This window comes from Dendrobium catenatum, unplaced genomic scaffold (assembly GCF_001605985.2).
Source record: "Dendrobium catenatum unplaced genomic scaffold, ASM160598v2 fragScaff_scaffold_1491, whole genome shotgun sequence".
In the NCBI taxonomy this organism is placed as follows: domain Eukaryota; kingdom Viridiplantae; phylum Streptophyta; class Magnoliopsida; order Asparagales; family Orchidaceae; genus Dendrobium; species Dendrobium catenatum.
This window is the reverse complement of record NW_021319953.1, coordinates 116,209-141,053: the sequence shown is the minus strand read 5'-3', so window position 1 is coordinate 141,053 and position 24,845 is coordinate 116,209. Positions and strand designations below refer to the sequence as shown.

The 24,845-nt window shown below is 35.1% G+C and overlaps 1 pseudogene; it reads left to right on the top strand.

Annotated features, from left to right (window-relative positions):
• Nucleotides 1-1,855: 1,855 nt before the first annotated feature.
• Nucleotides 1,856-23,955, top strand: LOC110115900 (annotated as a pseudogene).
• Nucleotides 23,956-24,845: the final 890 nt, after the last annotated feature.

The window sequence follows — 24,845 nt, the reverse complement described above, 5'->3', positions numbered from 1 at the left end:
CGTCGAGTACTAGAGCCATCAATTTTGTGTTCTCCGTAGGTAGAGGGGTTATCAAATCTTAAGATAATAAATACAACTCTGATTGATCCTCAATCTCCCCACCAATCTATTCTTGACAATCTACCAGATAAACCTCAAGCAATTGTAAGGAAAGTAAATCCAATACAACCTTAGAGTTATGGTGGCATTGCTTGGAAATTGAAGAACAAGATAATTGGAGGTAACCTTTCATCGACTACTTCAAAGAAAACAAGCTCTCAACAGATAAATCGTTAGTTATGCAAATAAGGAAATGGGCATTGCAGTATGCATTTTTCAATAATATGCTGTATCGAAGGATTTTTGATCAAATGTCGCTACGATGTTTTAGGATAAATAACGCTAATAAGGTTATATCTGAGATTCATGAAGGACTTTATGGTGCGTATCAAATGGGTCCTAAAAATGACTATTAAAATTAAAAAATGGGTTATTATTAGCCATAAATGATAACAAATTACTTCAATCATGCTAATAAATATCATTGCTAATAAGGTTATATCTGAGGTTCACGAAGGACTTTGTGGTGCGCATCAATCGGGTTCTAAAATGACCATTTAAATTAAAAGAATGCGTTATTACTAGCCATCAATGATAACAGATTGCACCAATCTTGCTAATAAATGTCATCACTAATAAGGTTATATTTGAGGTTCACAAAGGTTTTTGTGGTGCGTATCAATAGAGTCATAAAATGACCTTTAAAATTGAAAGAATAGGTTATTACTAGCCATCAATGATAAAAGATTACACCAATTATGCTAATAAATGTCATGAATGTCAAATGTCATGATGTTATTATATATCAATCGCCAAATTCATTACATCCCACTATTTTTTTTTAATTTTTTGATTTTTTATTTATATTATATTAGGGTACTGATATTATTAGGCCGATTGATTCACCATCATTAGCCGGGCATTGTTTTATATTAACAACAACAAATTATTTTTTTAAATGGGCTGAAACAACTTAGTTTAAAGAAGTCACTGCTAATTATGCGATCAACTTCTTTACCCATAATATCGTCTACATATTTGATGGGTCTTGTCGCATAATCTCAAACATTGTCTAACTTTTAAAAGTACTGAAATTTATATATTCATTGAGCGATATAAAATCAATTGTTGATACTAATCAATCTATAATCTAAGGATAAATGGACTAGCAAAAGCTTTAACAAAACAATGGTAAAGCTGCTCAAGAAAATTCTCACTAAAATGACTTACTAAGATGACAGAAGCATTTTAGGTATATCGTACTATATATAAATCACCAATCAAAGCTATTCCTTATATATTAGTATTCGGGACTGAAGCAGTACTGCCACAATCACTTTGAGTAGCTATTCAGTATGACCTCATGCAAGAACAAAATGCTCGCTTACGAATGGAAGAGCTTGATGTACTAGATGAAGTTAGACTTCAAGCTCAATCAACATCAATCCTTTATCTCACTACCTGGGGTCGGCTACATGAATCCTTTATCTCCATTGTGTCATATTAAAAGTCAAATTCTCGTTTAAATCTAATAAAGAAAGGTCATTCCTAATATTTTCTAACCAAGTCTTTTTAGGTCTACCCCTACCTTTCTTAACATAAGTCAAATCTAATACCTCTACTCTCCTAACCGGGTCATCGCAAGGCCGCCGTTTTATGTGACCAAACCATCTAAGGCGACTTTTTCTAATCTTATCTTCTACTGGAGCTACTCCAACCTTTTCACGTATATGCTCATTTCGTATAGGTTATAATATAAATATAAAAAAATAATAAGTTAAATGTTTTTGCATAAACGGTGTGATGGTAAGTGGGCATGCGCGGGACGCACGAGAGTCCGGGTTCGAACCCCGCCTTGAGCACAGGCGTGGCGGACCTAGGCACGGGTCGGCATGCGGGTCAGAGCGGGCTGGACTGTGGGGCGGAGCAGCTGGGTTGTGGTGCGCGTCGACACTGGCATAGGCGTGTAGCGGGTCTACGGGAAGCTGCTGCAGGCGGGCCGGCAAGAATTCTGAAACCGGATGGCTTTTTTATCAATTTTCTTTATTCCGGCTGTTTTTTTCCGCCGGAAATTGTACCAACGGAAATAATCCACCGGAAAAAATTCTATTTTTTTTGACTGAACATGTTTCCGATGCTCGTTTTACTGTCGAAAAAAATTTCATCAGCAACCTATACTCTATAACTCGCTCCCATAGTTTTAAAGTATGACACATTAACTTAATACCTCTATAATTCGCACAATCTTGTGCATCACCTTTATTCTTAAAAATAAGAATTAACACACTCATTCTCCACTCATCTGACATCTTCTTAGTCTTCAAAATAGTATTAAAAAGTTTAGTAAGCCATGAAATTCCTTCATCTCCTAAGCATTTCCACACCTCTATTGGAATATCATCAGGTCCAACAGCTTTTCCACCCTTTATTTTCTTTAAAGCCTCTCTAACTTCAGTTTTACTGATACGCCGATAAAAACATAAATCTTTATTTTCATTTAGGGTGCTAAGGTCACTATAGTCAATCTTATTTTCACAATCTTCATTAAAAAGTTTAGCAAAATATCTCATCCATCTTTGTTGAATATCATCTTCTAAGAAAAATATTTTTTTATCTTCATCTTTAATACACTTCACTTGAACTAAATCCTTACTACTCCTATCTCTTTGTTTGGTTAACTTATACATATATCTTTCTCCCTATTTAGTATCCAATCTATTATATAAATCACTAAAAGCTAATGCCTTTGCATCGCATATTGCTTTCTTAGCATCCTTACGAGCCACTTTATATATTTTCCAATTATTAGAATTTTTAAAATTAAATCAATTTTTATAACAAAGCTTCTTATTTTTAATTTTTTCTTGCACATTAGACTTCAAGCTCAATAGAATTTAGAAATTTTTCGAGCAAGCATGATAAAATATTTTGATCATATGGGTACGCCATCGAGTATTTAAAGAAAAAGAATTGGTCATGGTGCTTAGAAGATCAAGTATCCCACATCAAAGAATTAGTGATAAATTTGAACCAAATTGGGAAGGGCCTTTTGTCATTGAGAAGGTTTACCAAGGAGGGGCCTATCAACTTATAAATATGGAAGGTCGACGACCTATGCTTGCAATCAATGGGAGATATTTGAAGAAGTACTATTCCTAGAAAAGTAAGTTGAAACTCATTCCCTTACAAAGAAAGAATATAATTTTAAGATGTCTTAGAAACCCCTCTGCAAAATAAGGGGCATTTTTAAGTTTTAAAAATGTCAAAAACTTAATGATAGTTGAACTTCCCTTTAAGATAAAGGGCATTTTAAATATTTATTTGGCTTAATATCGATTCACAAATAAATATTTAAAATCATTAATGATGCTATCACTATACAAATACAAGGCAGAAGCTAGTGCCTTCAAGCAAGCAAATATGCGATCATTGTAAAAATTGAAGATTCATCTTTGAATTTGTCAAAATCTTGGAGTTGAAATAAAGAGACTTTTGGTCTGATAACTTCAAGAAATTAAATTAAAAAATTATGAGCTGTTATTGTACAAGTCCAATGCCCAAATAAGTTTAATATCAGTCTCATTAAGCCTATATGTGGCCGAGTCGCTAACAGTTTTACCTAGTCAACTAGCCATAATAAGAGGCCGTAGTAGAAATGCCCCTGTTTTTTTAGTCCGTTGACAAATATTATCAGTTTCGATATTTGTCCAACTCGATATGTCTAAGCAATTCAAATTCAGAAGAATTCCTCAATAATTAATAGATTGAGGCAAAATCTAGAAGAATAATCTCAATCAACTCAAAGGCACTAAGTCATAATCAAAACTTCTATCAAATTAGAGGCATTATTCCTTCAATAAATTTGTCAAGCACAAAGCTAAGATCGATGGAGTTTTTCTTCTTCAGCATGTTCGATAAAGCATAAAGCTCATGACGGAAGAGGCCACCTAGCAGTCCTTATAAAGCCTTAGGTTAAACTAAGGAATTATTGTTATCATCAAAATCCGGCATGCATAAATCTCTAGACTGATGACTATATTTTATTGACCAAATAATAGCCTTAAAATACTGAGTCACCGGTACACATCCTTCACCAAACCTGTGAAAGTATGAAGCTAGGGCATAATATATGTTTTATTTGTGACAAATCAAGAAGATAAATAAGGAAATCTATGTCATCACACTCGTTAAGGTTGGATTGATTATCAAATTGAAGCTCTTGTGCCATTGATTTTTGATCTGGACGAAAGATATTTTAAATTGAAGGCTCTGTGCGGTTGTATCATAGATCATGGCGAGATAATTGTTAATTTGAAAACCCCGTGCCATTTTATCTTAGATCTGGGTGAGTAGAACCAAAGGCAAATGCCTCCCAATCTCCCTTCGTGAGAAGGGGATGTCGAGAGGCTGTTGAAATTTAAATTGACAAATAACCCTTGTGCAATGAATTTTAAATAAAATTTGTTACTTTAAACAATAAAAAAAATAGAAGACCAAACAATTTCATAATTTAATTTGCAAAGAAAATGCTTCAGTTTTTAATTAGTGCGAGCAAAAAAGATATAGCTAATGATTTAATGGCAGTTGGCATCTTTGTAGTATACTTTTGTGAAATTTATTATGCTTAAATTACAAAGATAAGCTTTTGGAAATAATCAGATAGCCTTGATCAAGACATTATGTCATAAGGGCGACTAGTAGTGCAACAATACTTATGCTTGAGATATAGTAATGTAAAATCGTTAGTTACATTAAATCCTCTTGAAAAAAAAAGTTGAGCTCATGAACAATAATCATATTTGTTAATAAATGGCTCAACAACCAACAAAAGACCATTCAACCATACATCAAATCTCACGGCAAGAACTTTTTAAAATGAGGGTTGATTTTGTCCTCAAAGTTTCATAGGTTTTTAGATATATACACCCTTATGATAGCTAATGCTGATGAAAAATTCATTTCTACAAATAAACCCGTGCAACTTATCAAGAGTGTCACAAAATGGTTTATAAAGGAAAAGATCCTTGCAGAGGATCTATTTTGAAAGGATATAGAGAGATTGATAGATGATTGCATTGAAAAGACGAAAAGCAAGGCAAATAAATAGGAAGCCTCCAAAAAATTATTAGCAATTTTACAACCTATAACATGTAATAACTATGCTAGTGCCCAAGAAATTTCTCTTACTCGGAATGGAGTTCGAAATGCAAAATCTCTTGCAAAACATGAGAAGAAAATACAATAGTTGACAGCCTAATGCAAGATGATGTCTAATGAGTGTCATGAAGTATGAATTTCATCGAAAGTTACAAATGAACTTGATGGATCAACCAGCTCTTTAATTAGAGAGTTTATCATGCTCATAAATACAACTATTAATTATGCATCTTTGAATGAGGAAAATAAAGTAGACCTTAGTGATATGTATAAACCTGAAATTCTTTTAGACAATGCTATGATTAGTTCTAATGAAGGTTTTTGAACATGCATTTGCTTCGACAAATATGCCAAATTTGTAAATGCCAATATCTAAGAATCCTGTGTGGGTTAAATATATCAGTTTCATCCTTCTCCTTAAGAGGACTAGAGTCGATCTGACTTGAATTATAAGATGCCTCTTAAATTTTTGCAAAATACATATATTTTTCAAATGATAATCATGTAATCTCTGATGATGTTCATGTTGAATATATATCTCAACTAGAGGGGATTTTATGTTTCAAAATATTCATTAAACCATAAAAAAATACATAAATTTTAAGTGACTTCAACACCACCCCAAATTCCTACGAAAACATAAGTAACTTTGACGGACCCGAATAATGGTCGTGTTGATAGTAAATTTTAACCAGAGTGGTCAATTCTTAAAAGCATGTATATATTTTAAAATATAATTACCAAAGCTTAAAACTAAAATCCATTCACCTTCCGCATTTGTTTGTGGGGGGGGGGGGGGGTAGATTTGAAATTAACCTTAGCTCATAAAGAGCGGATGTTATGTCGGGTGTATCAGTAAGATTCATTCTCAAATAATCTTTTGCTAGCAAGTATGCGACACATGCCATCTGATCGCGTGATTTTGCCGCAAAATGACACAATTATATTACGATCATACCAAAGTCCGTATGTTCTCTAATGGCGTCAAACACTTGAGTAATGAATCATAGGGTATACTCAATAGGTATAAAGCCTTTGTCAGCTAAGGTGGATTCAGATCTATTCCCTTAGACAAACACCACCATAGGTCTACAAGCTATGATGCACGGACACGGACACGGCGACACGGACACGACACGGACACGGGACATGGCTTTTTTTGAAAATATAGGACACAGGTACGGCGCGGACACGGCAATACATTTTTTTATATAGTGTATATATATTAATGTAATATCATATTAAAAATGACAAACAATAATAAATGAATGACATGATAACTTGTCTAGCTTATAATATAAAATATTTAATACAAAATATCTAGTACAACCACAAAAATATAAGCAAATAATCACTTACTACAACATCAAGCATTTAAGCTTCAACTATTAGGATTAGCTTTAGAGGTTTGTTTTTGGTCTTCAATATCATCATCATTGAATATCACTACTTTCAACTCTGGTTCAATAAGAGAAAGATTTGTAATTATACAAAAAGAAAGGAGATGAAAATATCTTCACTGTCAAAGAGAAATGAAAATGAAAATATTCGATGAATGGGTATTAAATACAGACGTTGATTTGGTGTTGTGGATATGAAATAAGAAATTTAGTTTAAATCTTGCAAAATATAAGAAATTATATTTTAAAAAAATTATAAAATATTTAAGATATGCGTGTCGGACACGCGTGTCCAATTTATTTTTAATATTTTTTTAATCGGACACGTTTTCCGCGTGTCCGACATGTGTCGGAGGAGTGTCGGACGAGTGTCGTGTCGGACACGGTGTCGGACACTGCATGCCTCTTTGAGGAGAAGTGTCGGTGCATCGTAGTCTACAAGATATCCTTGGATGAAGTAACCCATGGTTACTGATAAGGTGCCTTATGTTAAGTTTGATTGACTACCTCCTCTGACTAAGTAGACTACGGATCATGACGGCTTGGGATGACAGAACCATGCATCTTGATCGGGCTTGTCTTCGTTTCCCCCATTCCTCATTTTAGGTTTATGATAATAAACTTCAAAATTAAAATTCAATTTCAAATCATAAAACTGTTGCTATTATACATTGGGTTTGAAACATATGCAACCTATCTTACGACTAGCCTTAATCGAAAGTTTTCTCTCATTATTGGGAGGGGTAATTAACTATAGGGGCTTGTGCCTATAGGAAACCCGAACTCAGATTATTAAGTCCTCACAAAATGGGGGAGAAATATCTGGGTAGTGTCTTATGTACAAACCTAATATGTCTTTTGAAAATTTATCCCGGAACCTAAATCCGTTAAACTCTCCTCGCCCACTTAAACAAACAAGAAAGAGCTGGTGTGGAGAGGCTGGGGCACGACATTTTCGGAGCCTACAGTTTGAAAGGTGATTATGTGGATTGTGTTAGAATAATTATATACATTTAATTATGTGAGACGTTGCAATAATTATTTAAGTATGTATATTTAATTATATAACTCATTAAGTGGCCCATATATTAGAATTATTGAAATTTAATTATTTATGTTTAATCCTATTGGTCAAGAAGAGATGATTTGATCATTCGTTTATGGACCGTTTGATCAAATAACTCCTATGCGGTTATTGTAATCAATCCGTAGGAAATAACTCCTATGCGGTTATTGTAACCAATCCGTAGGAAATAACTACCGGTCCTCTCTCTCTCTCATTATATGAGGAGTTGCTTTGCTCCATAGAGAACTAACTCATGAAAGAAGAAAGTGAAGGGAGAAGGGAGAGAAATCGTAGTTTGGAATTCGGCGAATTCAAAATAAATCAAGGTATGTTTTTCTTTCGATTGAAGGATTGTGAAACTTATATTTTAAACCATAATTTCGGGGGATCCACTACTTGTGAAATTTTGAACATAGATTATTCATGTGAATAGCAATCATGGGAGAGTGGATTAGTAAATGATTGAGTTCCAATCATTCACTAATACTTTATTAAGCGCACTTATTTTTCTTTTATCATACTTTGTATGTGTAGGATGCACGAGCACTTAGTTTATGCTCTTCTAGATCTAAAGACATGGTGTGTTTATTATTTTTTTGTATTCCCTACATTATTACCTCAAGAGCTAGTCCACAACTTTATTTTAAATCCCTCTAACATAGTGACATTTTAAGGACAAAAATTAAGGATCCGTCTAATAAACTTAGAAAAATTTTAGGAGCTAGGATAGATCATTGATTGACAAAAATTAAGGATCCGTCTAATAAACTTAGAAAAATTTTAGGTGCTAGGATAGATCATTTAAACTTAGTGACATCTTAAACATCCTAGAATTTCCTTGGATTTTTTTAGGGCTCTTTAGACCCTTTAATTAACCAACCCTAATTTACCTATTAATTAGGGCCCGATATATTCTAAAAATTATAATAAATCCATTTTAAATCAAAAAATTGCCTACCATAACTCAAACTCTTTAAAATTTAACCCTTAGTTTGACCTTAGCCTGACCCTTAATTCAACCCTAATTAAAAATTATCTTTTTACCCCTATTAGTTAATTAAAAATTATTAAATTTCTAAATTTTCCCCAAACACTTGGGAATACCTTCTTAGGTCATTTCTAACCTTTGGGGATGATTCCAATCAGTTTGAAGCTGATTTGGATCAAAACCCTAAAATCACCTCTAATTAGGCAGTTTTAATTATTCCCTTAAATGCCCAAATCTTTGAAAGTTAATAATTTTGCATGGGAAACTCCAAATTCAGCAAACTCAAAGCCTAACTACTCATCTTAAGCCCTAGTATTTATCGAAAAGGTTAGAAACCCCAAATATAGCCTATTTCCCATAATGATCTTTTGGACCCCCTTAACCTAACACCTAGAAGGACCCGAGACTTTTCAAAATTGGATAATATAATTTGAACTTCAAATTGGATAATATAATTAGATCCTAATTCACTAATATTTAAACTTTAATTAAAATTTTCTTTTATAGCCTTCAACAAATTCTAACCTTAGGCAACTTGAACTAATCATCCTACATATGACCTATTCAAAACCACACAAGCCTTACACACACATAAAAGTATTTACTAGGGCACCACTTCTAAACTTAGGCTAGGTTGGTGTTTACTTTTCTGCTGTATGCCGGGCTTTCAGAGATTTTATTGCATGTTATGAAAATTGATATTATGTTTGCTTACTTTTACTACATTATGTGGATTGATGTGATGGGCGATAGATTTACCCATAGGTTAGGAACAATATTTTTATACTAATAATGTCTCCTGCAGGTGGCCATGCTCATGTAGCGCTAAATAAAAGGGGGGCAACTATCATGATTTGAAAATACTAATAATATTTTATGCAGTCATTCAAGAATTGCTCAACCCCCCTAAATAAATGAGGGACAAATAAAATCATAATTATAACTACTACAGGTGGATTTCTTAGCCCTCATAATGAAGAGCATGATCAAGCATATGGCTGTGATGAGTATTTTTGTTTCTATATAAACTGCTTGAGATTTTTATTAGGATAACCTTATCGGAGAGTATAGAATTTACTGCTTTCAATTAATGTAATATTTATAATATATGTTTAAGTTATGAAAATGATATTTGAGTCAGGATATCCTTATCCAACTCGAATTCTAAAAGAAGAAGGCATCCTCAAAGGGGAGAGTCTTCTTCCATTTGAAAGATCGAGTTTGGATGGCTTTTATATATCAAAAGAGAAAAGGAAATACTCTCCTAAAAGGGGATAATTGTCACTTTATTTAGATATTCAAGCCACGACGAATCCATGGAGTCCAAAGAGGAGAAATCCAAGAGTCCAAGAAGGCTAAAGACCTGAAGACCCAATATCTCACTCAAAGTCATTTGCGTCAATCCTAAGCTTACAAATCCAGGTTATTGGTAGTGGTGCTCGACCACTTTACTTTCTTGTAGACCCTGGGTTGTAATTAAGGGCAGTTGGCCTATGGATATTTATTAATTAGTTTGATTATTTTTACTGTATTTTATTTATAATTTTGTACCTCCAGGGTTGTCTGATTTTCTTAGTTTATTGGTGATCAACATGCCATTTTTATTTTGGCTTGGATCTCATTAGGCTCTCTAAGGACTATAAATTTTTTTTTACTCGCAATTAATATTTAAAATTTTAAGATTTAAATAATATAGAAACTTAACGAATCTAGGGAATTACCAGAGCCGTCCGAGGTCACATACATATTAAATGCATTCTTTTCTTTGCTTTTAATAAGACACCTCCCCGCCTGCGGGTAGAGTTCAGATAATCTGGCCTATGAGGATAAAGTGCCATACTTGGGGAGGCATAGTCTTTTCTAAAAATATATTTTATATAAGCCTGTTTTTAAAGTCTTATGCATACATGATTTAGCCTCTTCAACCAACATGCATTGCATTAATAACTAACTAAATTAAAATATAATTGCATTAGCTAGGAGCATTTACTAAATTAAAATATAATTGCCTTAACTTCCAAAAACTAAGCCACCCATCTACCTTTCATAAATGACTTGACAATATGGTTTTAAATCGATTAGGTGGTTAGCTAGCTCCCCAATCCAGACCGGGATAAGTCCAGGTTTAATATTGCATTAGTTAAGACACGGGTATTAGTGTGTGTAGAACACTAAACCTAATTTAAATTTAGGATTCAAGGCTACTACATTCGGTTTCGCAGTATGCCTAAATAGTGGGTAAGTCCCTTATCTTGAGGGACTAGAAATCCTACTTATGTGCGTCACATGGATGACGCCACTTCCATCTTTCTCTCACGCATGTGTCGAGTGCTTGATTTATTTTTTCCAGTTTCTTCTCACTACCTTAGTCCCTCCAGATGTTAGTATGATCCATGTATGTTTACTAAGCCACTTGAACCTTTCTTTCCCTTTGAGTAGGACTTCCTAGTCTCAGACCTATGTGCCAATCCAATTTTAGAAAGGATAATGTATGATCCTTAATCGAGAGTTTTCTCATGCTCCAACTTGAGATGTAATTAACCACATGGGCTTGCGCCCGTGGAAAACTGAATTCCACATCTACTAAACCCCATTCGAGCTAAGGTATCGGGTTGGGGAAACCCATTGTTTTGATTAGGTCGTGTATATTACTACCCATTGGGGTGCACTGGCGAGAGTCACTATCATCAATGGTTAGTCGTATGCACCATCTAATCTGCCCTCCTATTGGCCCATTTGCGAGGAGCGCGGAGGCCTGCGATCGTCTCTATCCCTCAGGGTAGGTGTGGTCGTATACCCCTCCACAATCCTGCAATCGTAGCGGTGTTCCTTTCGGAGGTCCACAAATATATATTTTTACATTCAACCAACATCTTTTCTTGAGGAAGGGTATCATTTATAATTAATAATAGAAACTAGTTGATTCATACCAACTAGGTCAAGCCCCATGATTTTTTCTCTTTTAATGATTTTTCATATAATAATATTGATGTCACTTATAACTCTTATACCTTTCTCTTATTTGTTTGTGTGCTACATCTTTTGTACAAAATTATGATGATAAACCCTAGATCTCCTTATAGCTTTGACTGACATTGAAAGATAGAAAGAGAAACTCTGCTAGGGTTTTTTTTTTGACAAGAAAACTTGCCGCCTTCTTCGCTTCCCTAGGCAGGACTCTACTGTGAGGATGTCCTCCTCCTCCTTCCCTCTACTTCCTTCTACCTTCCCCACTCATGCACCCCTGAACCAAGACCTTCTTCACTGGAAGCTCCTTCTTGCCTCGGAGACTCCCGTCTCGCATTACTTCTCTAACTCCCTTTCTCACCACCCCACTGAAAACTTTACAGCTCACTTTACTAAGTCACAGCTTGATGTTGGAGCACCGGAATGGTCCCTCTCTCTCGTCAGGTATTCCATCGAGTGAAGACCCTTCAATGAAGTCCTTCTTTCAACAATTAAAAAAATATGGAACCTCAAAGGATATCTCTCCCACCTCACCCTTGATGATGGATTCTTCCTGCTTAAATTCTCAGCTCCAAAAGACTATGAAATGGCTTGGTTAGGCTGCCCATGGTTCTTCTTCGAAAAACCTTTTATCCTACAAAAGTGGACACTGAATTTTATCCTGAAGCGGGAAGAGTTTTCATCAATTCTCCTATGGATTAAAATAAAAGAAGTTACCTCTCTCTTGTTGGACACCGGAAGTGATCTCCAAAGTTGCCAGCTGGTTGGTGTGCCCTTGGCTGTCAATGCCCTAACCGCAACAAAAACCATGCTTACGTTCACCCACGTGTGTGTTTAGGTGAACTGTTCCTCTTCACTGCCCGATGAAATTTATATTTTGGTGGAGGGGAAGATTATTCCCCATCACTATTCTTTATGATTAGAGCCCATCCCCTATTCCTTGGCTATATCTATCACACCTAACCAAAATGCCCCAAAAACTCTTCCCCCACCATAGTAAATTTTGGATCCTCTTGATTGTTCGAGGATAAAAAAATATATAAAATATTGCATTGAAAAATTATTTTAAAAAATAAGAAGAAATTACGAAGGAAGCCTAAAGCATCCTCAAATAAATGCGTAGGTCTGAGAAACTTTTGTGCCCACACAATTACCGTAAAAGCCACCCGCTCTTCTGCTTTAATACATTGAATCCATCGGCATCTACATTGCCTCTCTCTCTCTCTCTCTCCCCCTCTCTATCTCCTATGGCGGAGCCGGAGAAATAGGTGGTTTTGATTACTGACTGCTCTGAGGGTGGTATTGGATACGCCCTTGCTTAGGAGTTTGCCTCGAATGGCTGCCTAGTGACGGTCACTGCTCGGTCGCTATCCTCTATGAGAAGTTTGGAAGGTGACCAAAGGTTCTTCCTACTTGAGCTCGACGTACTCTTTGACGAATGCATCCGGAAGGCAGTGGAAGGCACATTGGCGGGGTTTGGTCGGATTGATATCTTAGTCAATAACGTCGGCATCCACAACGTTGCCCCTCTCGCGGTGGTCCCTATGTCTACTGTCGAGCATGTGATGAGCACTAATGTGTACGGTAAGTTTCAGTGTTAACTAACACTGGAAAGTTTTTTTTCTCCTTTTTTTTTGTTTGCTAATTTTGTCAAGTAGGGTTTTATTGGAGTTAACTGATCTGAAATTGGTCCCCTCCCCAACCCAAAAATCTGAAATCGGTATCTTGAGATGTTGCAGAGAGTTTCCCGTACAATTTAGTCTGTTCTTTGTTCTGAGTTTGTGGAAATGGGTTTTTCTCTTCGTTGGAATACAAATTTTGCTTTGTTTTTAGTTATCTGTGGGATTGTCCACATCCCGTGATCTTGATATTTGCTATATTGATGAAGTATTATTTTATTTTTCCCAGCTATTTCAGTGTGTGTTAAACTTAAAGGGCTGCTTTTTAGCAGGATTTAAGTTGGATTTAAGCCGGATTTGTTATAAATCCTATCAAACGGTTTGAGAGCATGCAGTAAATCCGAAATGACTGGATTTACAAAGATATGGCCTAAATCCTATCAAGCGGGCCGCGGGCGGGTCGAGATGCCAGCCAGGTAGGCCTGATGCACGTTTCTGCGCCGCTTGCGACGGTTTGGCTACCCACACAAATTTGGACTCAATTTTTGGCCCAAACATGCCAAATCAGACGTTTTTGAGGTTCTCGGGACCGTTTTTGACGTTTCAGACTAAATTTCGGCACTTTTAAAGCCATTTTGTGCTCTTACACGCAAGATCAGAATTCAAATCACATGAAAAATTCTCCAAAAACTTTGTGACACATATTTTTGGACTCCTAGAGCTTGACGTTCGAAAATAGGGTGGCAACTGATATATCATCAAAAATTTATCTTGATCAGGCACAAATTTTGCATCTTGCGTGTCGAAGTGAAGAAGGAAGAAACTCCTCCTCGTCCACCGCCAGAATTCTGCCCGACTTCGAAGTGACGTTGAAATTTCACTCGACTTCCAAGTGACGCTGGAATTCTACCCGACTTCCAAGTGACGTTGGAGTTTTGACTGACTTTCAAGTGACATCGAAACTCCGCCCGATCTCCAAGTGACGTCGAAAATCCGCCCGACCTCCAGGTGACGTTGGAATTCTGTCTGATCTCCAAGTGACTTTTGGATTCAGCCCGATACCCAACATCGTCAAATCTCAAATTAGTGTTTGTAACTAAACTTCAATTCAGAAGTGGATTATTGTAATCTGATCGTACTAAATTTTAAGGATGAGTCAGCCTCTTGTACTTTAAGTAAATACTAGTGGAATTCTTTCAACTGGGCGTGGCCCTATCATTTTTCCCTTTCTAGGGTTTTCCACGTAAAAATACTGGTGTTCTTTCATCTTTTGTTTGCTGAATATCCGTACAAAGCTGAGACGAAAACTAACTCTATCACCGCATATATTCTTGCCCGCAACAAACCTATATCTCTAACTCTCTTTGTTTAAGGTATTTACACATACTCATTTGCTTCAATAAGTCAGTTTGGATAGTGATTGAGGTGTCTTGCAATCAGTAAGCTCTGGATGAATGACGGAGTTCCACCTGTGATGTTGTCTTAGTTTCTAGGGTTTCATCATGCAAATATATGGCGTGATGCATAAAATAATGCACAGTTGTCCAAAGTTGCATATCACCAACTTTTAATATGAAACTAAGAATATGTAAAATTTTATATATATTCGATAATCAATTTTGGCCTATTAAAAAATAACATAAAAGTTTAGAAACCTAATAAAATCATACGATTGATTGGAACTCACACTATAATAAAAAAAATCAAATTGTACCTTATTCACAATAATCAGTTATACAAGCAAACTAATAAAATAATGAGAAAATAAAAAGAGAAAAAGGAAATCATATAATAATAAATTCAAGTCTTATATTGGTACAAAAAGATTATTTCCTTTCAAAATTTAAAATTTTGAAATTGAAAAACTATATAAAATTATAGTTTAATATAAAATAAATTTATTTTAAATCCCCTCTATTTTATCCCTTCGATTCCTCTAGCAGCCCGATTTCTTCCCCCTGGCATTGGCTATTCGTTGGCTATCCCGCTGGCCTTTCGGGTGCTACTCCATTCAGTTGCCTGTTGGCCTTCTGCCTCCCCTTTCCTGATTGTATGGGCGGCTGTTTGGGCGGTTTGGCTCCCTCTCCTCTAATATATATAGTGGCTGATTTGTGACATTTGAGGGAGTTTTTTTGGTGAGTAAAGATTTCTAAAACCTGAGGGTTTCTTCTTGGAATGCTTGTGAGCTATTTCCACTTCTCTTCTCCTCTCTTTGATTTCATCTTGGGCTTTTTACCTACTTCTTCTCTCCACAAGTTTCCACCCCACTTGTATCTTTCTTCTCAAGTACTTGAAGGTGTTGGTTGGCCGGTTTGGTAGCATTTGGCGCAGGAGTTTGTGGTGGACGTTGGCCCAAGTTGCTATGGTGGACTTCTTGTTTGCATGTCTTTGAGCACTTATCTTTTTTCTACTATTTCTATGTATGTGAGGTGACCACTTTTTGGTTGTTCTGAGGTTAGTTTTTTATTATTTTTAATTTTTTATTTATTGACTAAAGGATTATTTGTTTTGAGTTGTGTTTGGTGTTTACTTACTAAAATTTGAACTGAGAAAAATTCTTCTTTCCTTGTTCTCCTTTGGTCTTTTTTTTTTTTAAATCTAGTTGTCTACATCAAGTTTGGTATTAGAGCCTAGGTTAGTATATTCGAGGTTGATATATGTTTTTTTCTTAAAGCAAAAAGGCTAATCAAAACAACCAAGGAAATTGATAACAAATGATACAACAATTATCAAATTTACATCAACAAATAAATAATATTGCTAACACTTTGGAAAATTTGAATTTCAACAATGTTAATGCTCAAAATTCTGAAAGTGAAGAAGAAATCCCTAGGAATCAAAATAGACATTATAGGAATTGGGATTATGGGATAAAAATTGATTTTTATGACTTTGAAGGAAAATTACGACCAGAATAATTTATCGAATGGTTAGAAAAAATGGTCCAATTTTTCTAATGAAAAGAAATCCCTAATAACAAAAAAATTAAATTTGCTAGCTTAAATCTCATAGGCCATGCGTTAAATTGGTCAAAAAATCTTCAGAATAATAGACTAAGACAAGGGAAGGATAAAATTCAAACCTAGGATAGGATGAAAGAAAAGATGAGAGAAATGTTTTTACTATCTGATTACTCACGAACCTTATTCCAAGAATTTAAAAATCTTCATCAAGGAAACCAAACAGTTGAGGAATACATTGAAACTTCGAAATGATCTAGATGAATCTTAAGAACGAACTATCACTAGATACATTAATGGGTTGAAATGGGTTATTAAAGATCAATTAAGCCTACATTATGTAATCAAACTCGATGAAGCTTATTAAATGGCCTTAAAAATTAAAAAGCAACAACAAAGAAGTAACAAGACATCTGATATGATTAATCTTTGACCATCTGGAGTAATAAAAATTCAATATGCACAATCTTCTAATGTGCGAACAAAATATTTGAAACTCAAAACTTAGATAAAGGAAAAGGAATAAGGGGACCCAAATCGACTGAACCACCCAAGCTTATTGGACCATGTTACAAATACGGGTTATATGGACATCCTTCAGCTACTTGTAGAAAAATAACCCTCCTAGGACTAATTACATTGAGAATGATGAAGAATTAGAGAAAGAGGAAGAAGAAAATGAAATTGAGCCAGAAAATAAAAATGAGATAGAAAGAGTTGACGTAGAAGGAGACCAAGGTAACAAATTCTTAGTAATCCGATGAGTTCTAACTACTAAGGTTGAAAATGGAGATAAATGATCGAGGAGAAACATCTTTCAAACCACTTGCACTGTTGAAGAAAAACTCTACAGTTTGATGATAGATAGTGGTAGTTCTGATAACTTTATCTCACAACTGATGGTAGATAAACTGAAACTGAAATCAAAACCACTTGTCAAACCCTACAAAATCTCTTGATTTAAAGGAGGTGAAGTTACTGTCACGAAGCAATGCACTATTAACCTGTCAATTGAAAGTTCTTATAAGGATCAGGTTGTTTGTGATATCATGCCTCTTGAAGTCTGTCATATCTTATTGGGTTGTCCCTGACAATTTGATCATAAAATAATTTATAATGGGGGAAAAGAACACATACACTCTCACTCAAAATAATAATGAATTCACTATGTACCCTCAAAAGCACATTCATAACCCACCTGTCAAGAATACCAAAAGAACGAAAGCAAACACTCATGAATTTCTCCTTAACATGAATGAGCTAAAACAATCTAAGATATCATATCTGGTGTTAGGAAAACGGTCTGAACAAACCTCTCAAATTCCCAAAGAAATATAACCATTGATTAATGAATTCTCTGACATAACCCCTGAAAAACTGCCAAAAGCTTTACCCCTAATGAGAGATATCCAATGCCACATTCACTTAATCCCTGGAGCAACATTTCCCAATCTTCCTCATTACTGAATGAGTCTTGCCGAACATGAGGAAATATATAAGCAAGCGACTGAACTTTAAAAAAAAAAATTAATCAAAGAAAGCCTGAGTCCATATACTATGCCTGCTTTAGTTACACCTAAAAAGGATGAAATTTGGAGGATGTCTGTGGATAGACACGCTATAAACAAAATAACCATTAAATATAGGTTTCTAATACATAGGCTCAATGATATGATGGATATGCTTAGTGGTGTGAAATTTTTTTCTAGATTTTTGAAGTGGTTATCATCAAATTAGGATTAGGCATGGTGATGAGTGGAAAATAACATTCAAAATAAAGGAAGGACTATACGAATGGCTAGTCATGCCTTTTGGGCTATGCAATGCTCCTATTACGTTTATGAGAAATGAATCATATCTTAAGATCCTTCATAAGAAAATTTGTGGTTATTGATTTTGATGATATCCTGATTTATAACACTCATCCTACTGAGCATCTTAATCATGTGAAGCAAATTCTATAAACTTCAAGAGAAAAAAATTGTACATCAATTTGAAGAAGTATTCTTTCATGACTTAAAGTTTGACCTTTATAGGTTATATTGTGTCCGCTGAAGGATTTAAGATTGACTCTGTTAAGATTGAGGCGATCCAAAGCAGGCTTACTCCAAAGAATATCAGTGAGATAAGAGGATTTCATGGTCTAGCATCTTTTAATCATAAGTTCATGAAAAATTTCAGCACTTTAATTGCACTTATCACCGATTGTCTAAAAAAGGGAATTTTTAAATGGACAGTTAAAGCTGAACAAGCCTTTCAATTAATTAAAACAAAAATGAGTCAAGCTCCCATTCTTAGTTTACCAGACTTTGATAAAATCTTTGAAGTTGACTACGATGCCTCACATATTGGGTTAGGAGCTGTGCTTAGCCAGGAAGGTAAACCCATTGCATACTTTAGTAAAAAATTAAACAATTCTCTGTCTAGATATTCAACATACGATTTAGAATTTTATACTATCGTCCAAACTTTGAAATTTTGGAGATGCTATCTTATTTAGAGAGAATTTGATTTAAAACACTGATTATGAAGCATTACGATTTTTAAGTTCCCTAAAGAATTTAAATAAAAGGCATGCTAAGTGGACTTCTTTTTTGCAAGAGTATTCCTTTCATATTAAACATAAAACTGGAGTGTTAAATAAAGTAGCTGATACTTTAAGTAGGCAATCTCATCTTTTGGTAACTCTGTACCCAACCATAACTTCCTTTGATTTCTTAAAAGACAATTATGCTAATGATTCAGACTTTATGGATATTAGGGAATATTGTCTCACAAAAAACCTTGCCCATTTTATGATTCAGCAAGGCAAGGTTTTTTGTTCAAAGGTACTAGACTCTATATCACAAAAAATTCTTTGCGAGAACAACTTCTACAAGAACTTCATAATGGCGGTCTAGGTGGGCATTTTTGCCAAGGGAAAACTATTGCTTTAGTTGAAGAGAAATATTTCTAGTCCCACGTGAGAAAACAAATTGCTAAACTTATAAAACAATGTAAAATCTGTCAATCTTTCAAAGGAACATCTCAGAACATTTGCTTATATACTCTCCTTTCTATTCCAAATAAACCTTCGGAAGATATCTCTATGAATTTTGTTTTAGGTCTGTATGTTACTGCACAAAAATTTGATTTTGTATTTGTTGTTGTTGATCGATTTAATAAAATGACACATTTCATTCTATGAAAAAAAAACTTTTAATGCTTTAAATGTAGCTGACTTGTTTTTTAAAGAAATTGTGCGTCTTTATGGCATACCCCGAACATTTACATCTGATAGGGACTCTAGATTCTTAAGTCATTTTTGAGAATACTTTGGACTAAGTTGGGAACTACTCTTCAATTTAGTAGTGTTTATCACCCACAAACCGATGGACAAACTGAAGTTGTCAACCGAAGTTTAGTGAACTTACATAGATATCTTGCTAGTGAAAAACCTTCCCAATGGGTTTTTATTCTACCCTAAGCTGAGTTTACCTATAACAATTCTATTAATCGATCCACTTGAAAAACTCTTTTTGATATTATTTATGTTCAATCCATTCCTCACGTTTTGGATAGAACTTACTTACCCTTACCTAACAAAATTAGTGCTAAAGCCACATAAACTGCTGATCACATTAAATCAATCCAGTAGCAAGTCCTCAAAAAGCTCTGTATGGAAAATGTTAAATACAAATCTACTGCTGACAAACACCTAAGAGAGTATTATTTTAAAGAGGGTGACTTACTTATGGCCTATTTTCGTCGTCAGTGTTTTCCCGTTGGTACTTTTGGCAAGCTAACCCGGAAAAAATTTGGACCTTTTTTGCATACTGCGAAAATTGGGCACGAATGCCTACCTTATGGATCTTCCTATCTCAGTTGGAACTTCTCATATATTTAATGTTGCTAACCTTACTTTGTATGAAGGAAATCCAGTTGACTCTATGGATGTAGAGACTCTACCTGTTACCAGTTCTATTATGAGCAAGGTGATCAGATTGAAGATGTTTTAGATATTAGGACTACTCAATTCAGACATGGAGAACACAAACGGTTCCTAGTTAAATGGAGCAGCTGTCCGTTGACTGATTGTACCTGGATATATGCGGTGGAGCTAAAGAATTGTCATCCTGATCTCTATCATAGAGTTGTTGAAGCATTCTCATTAGGAGATGAGATTCTCCCACCTGGGGGGAATTGATGCAAACAATTTCATTTTAGTTTTTTTATTTTTGTTGAACTATTTTCTAATTTGAATTTTATATTTTTTTCTTTTTTTTTCCTACCCTATGATGGAAGGCAACCAATGATCATGTGTAGGTTGTGCTCTTTGACAAGTCTTGCCTTTGGTGTGCTAGCTTCTTTGGTGCCATGACTTGTGGGATGATTTAGATTTTGATCCAAGTTCCTTGGGTTTGTTGTTCCGGGTTTTGCAGCCTTGTATGTGAGATGTTGTGTTATGCTACCTTTTTCAGCTCATTATTATGAACTGCTATGTTCTGCTGCCTTTTCTGGCTGCATGCCGGGTTCATCCCACTTTGTTTTGCCCCTTCGTTTTCTATGCCTGCCCGGTTCCTTCCCCTTGGAGCTGGTTTTTCGTTGGTTGCATCCTGCTGGCCTTTTGTGTGCTGCTCCATTCGGTTGCCTATTGGCCTTCTGCCTCCTCTTTGCTGATTGAATAATATGGGCGACTGTTTGGGCGGTTTGGCTCCCTTTCATCTTCTAAATAGTGGATGATTTGTGACATTTGAGGGATTTTTTTGGTAAGTGAAGATTCTTAAAAACCCGAGGGTTTCTTCTTGGAAAGCTTGCAAGCTATTTTCACTTCTCTTCTCCTCTCTTTGATTTCATCTTGACTTCTTACCTACTTCTTCTCTCCACAAGTTTCCACCCCACTTGTAACTTTCTGCTCAAGTGCTTGAAGGTGTTGGTCGGCCGGTTTGGTAGCATTTGTCGGAGGAGTTTATGGTGGACGTTGGCCAATGTTGTTGTGGCGGACCTCTGGTTTTCATGTCTTTTAGCACTTATCTTTTTCTTATTATTTCGATGCATGTGAGGTGACCACTTGTTGGTTGTTCTGAGGGTAGTTTTTTATTTTTCATTTTTGTTTATTGTCTAACATTTGTTTGTTTTGAGATGTGTTTGATGTTGGCATACAAAAATTTGAATTGAGAAAAGTTTTTCTTTCATTAATGTTCTCCTTTAACTTTTTTTAATCTAGTTTTCTGCATCACTTTGAGTCTCATATTTATAATCAAGTCATCCCAAAATTTCAATAAAAGAGATTAACAAATAAAATCTACCACCACCTCCTGAAGATATAAGAATTGCAAAATTCATGTAACAAAAGTTAATCTTGTAGTCACCCGAATGATGATCAGGTTGGGGAATTAAACCATGTAACGAACTCAAATGAGCAAGAGAAAATACAACAGAAATAAAGAACACCAAAATTTAATGTGAAAAAGTCTGAAATATGGAAAAAAACTACAAAGCCACATCACACCAAGAAATTTACTATGAAAATTTGGGAGATATAGTACTGATATATTTTCTCTCTCGCTCTCTCCTTGTCTTTATTCTCAATTGCACCATTTTCTACGAACAAATAAAGAGAAAACATATAAAAACCACCAAGGGATGCAAATGAAAAATAAGAAACAAAATTGTCCAGCCTTCTCATAGTGCTGCGGCGCCACATTTTGACCATCACAACTCTCCAGTCTGTCTTTAGTTTGTCTGACAAAGCCGCAATGTTGGGGCCTGAAATGCCGCAGTGTTCCACTCTCTGTCTATTTCCAAGAAACTATACAACGCCGTAGTGCTGCAGGGTTATATGAAAAAATAATTTTCATGTGCAAAGTATCCGAACTCAAGCAAGGGGAGGACCCCTGGTAACCCCCCCCCCCCAATGAGCTCGGTTGTTGGAATTGAGGTTCTAGGTAGCAATACAAATCGATTGATCGACATAGTCAAATTGCACACAAAACAAACATATCACAGAAGTTCTGCTTGCAAGTTTTGCAAGATTGCGGAAGACCCTCAATCAGGATTCAGCAGCCGCTCAAATAAGGATTAGTTGAGGCTAGTAGGCTCAAAATGCATGGCATGGTTCATAGGCACGAGAAGCACTAAAGTCGCAAGTAGTAGAGAATCGACCTTTGTAGAGACCTAAATCATTATACAATCCAACTACGTAGGATTAGCTAATTCAAGTTTTAGTGAATAGAATCAAACCTATGATGGAGTTCAGAAAATTAGAGAACATAATATGTTCTCTCAAGAAACATCATAAGTACGATTCAAATAAGAAAATTAAAATGAAAATGTATAAGACCAGAGAAAACTACTTTAAGAAAATCAATATTTAAATGGTCAATTTGCTCATTTCATCACACACATCATGTGTTTCCCAGGAGTTGAACTTTGAAATTTGCATAAAATTGGTAGCATGAATGTTAAATCTATTTTAGTTGAATATTATTAAGAATATATGCTCTTGTATTGAAACACTGTGTTGTGATAAAAAATAAGCATGCTGTTGCCTTGAGTAGAGTTTTAATTATTTTGTACATAATGAAAATCAAATTGACTTGCTTTTATAATATCAAGAAAGATTATGCCACTTGTAAAGACTTAAATGAGATATAGGATATCTTAAATATTGAATTACCTATGCTCAATGAAAATTCATGATTAAATTTGACTTTCTTCTTAAGAAAACTTGTTTATGCATTTCTTATTCATTTATAAGAGATGATATTATTCTAGAATTATATGATGATGCTATGTGCAATTATGGTTGTGATAAAGCTAAATTCATGACAAAGAACAATATTATTAAGTTTTCTAATTTTTATTTATGAGATATGAAGGGTGTGCAACTTGAATTTATTATTTGAGCAACTCAATTGTGTTTTTAGGTTGGTATCATGGTTCATCTATATCTCATGATTTAATATGTTTATTGCAACACACGAACTCATGAAATTAAAAAGAGAACAAAGTTCTACGGTAAACATGTTAATATTATGAAATCATAGCTATTTTATTGTATTGATTGATTATTTCACACTTCTTTGAGTTGATAGACCCTTTGAAATTAATTAAAGCTGTAGTACCACATATGATATCTAAGAGAAAGAGAAAGATTGAAAATGTGGGCAGTGTAGCTGCTTTTGCTCCAGATCCTTGGGCAGGTGCTTATACTACATCCAAAGATGCTCTTCATGCTCTAACTGACACCCTCAGGTTGGTTGTCCTTTATTGCTCTTCTTTATATTTTCCTAAACTATGATTCCAGACATGAATTCTCAATCTGGTTCTTGCACCTGTTGTGTTCCTTTCAACAGTGAAATTTAATTATATTTTTAATTATTAAATGCATGACTTAATAAACATGATAAAGAGTCAGAAAAAAAATATCATGATTCAAGTGAACATTGATGCATCTTCCTAGTTTCCTCAAAATTACAATAATAACTTTTTTTTGTTGATTAGATGTGATACAACTTTGTTTTTGCTATTTTGAAAGACTAGACAAGCCATTTGGTATACGTGTTATAACTATGGTACCAGGAGCTATTAGATCAAATATTGGAAATTCTTCCTTGTCATCCTATGATCGCATGCCTGAGTGGAAGTCTACAAACCATTTGTGAAGGCTATAAAGGCACAGGCTGATTTCTCTCAAACCGCCCAGTCAACTCTAGCCAATGAGTTTGCAAAGGAGGCGGTGGCTAATATATTGCAGAAAACCATTGGCTGGAGTTGACCAGACGGTTTGGCAGGACTCATTTGATAATGAGGAAGATTGGGTAATGTTGGTTCAGCGAATGTGGTGTTGGATATCTCTCATTGGGGCTAAAGCTTTTGGCAGTTCTTCAGGGGTTATGTTAGAGAATTCATTAATCAATGGCCGTATTTCCTTGGGAATTTGAGAGGTTTGTTTAGACTCTTTTCCTAACACTAGATATTGCTATCTTAGATTGTTTTAGCTCATTCATGTTAAGGAGTAATTCAAGTGTTTGCTTTCGTTGTTTTGGTATTCTTAGTAGGTGGGTCAAGAATGTGCTTTTAAGGGTATATAGTGAATTCCTTATTATTTTGAGTGAGAGTGTAAGTATTATTTTCCCCATTATGAATTGTTTTAAGATCAAATTTCCAGGGATGATCCAATAATATATGAGCGACTTCAAGAGGCATGATATCACAAAAAATTCTGGAGACTGTTAAGATAAGGCAAACTCAATTTAAGATAATTTTCTTATTAATTTTTAAAGTAATTTTTTACTATAAAAAATTCTGGAGACTTTATTTATGATAACTTTTGATCGATATTTTCTTATGCTTTTATTTTTATATTAAAAATTATTTTATAAAATAGAAAAAAAGCCGTCCGGTAGCTTTTTAAGACACCCCTAGGTTCGGTTACATGCGTCAAAGGTCTAGCCCAATCGCCAAACCAAAGCCGCAGGTCCATTGGCCCGATTTATGAAATCTGAATTTTAACGAAGCCTTCTTTTAAATTCCCCTAGAAGGTTAGGATAACTTCTCTTCGAACCGACTTAGGAGGCCGCGAGAGACTCCGACTCTGGTAGGTGGAGGGATCGGGCAACGAAAGTAAGAGGCATGAAAAGTTTTCTTCGTTATTCTTTTCGGAGT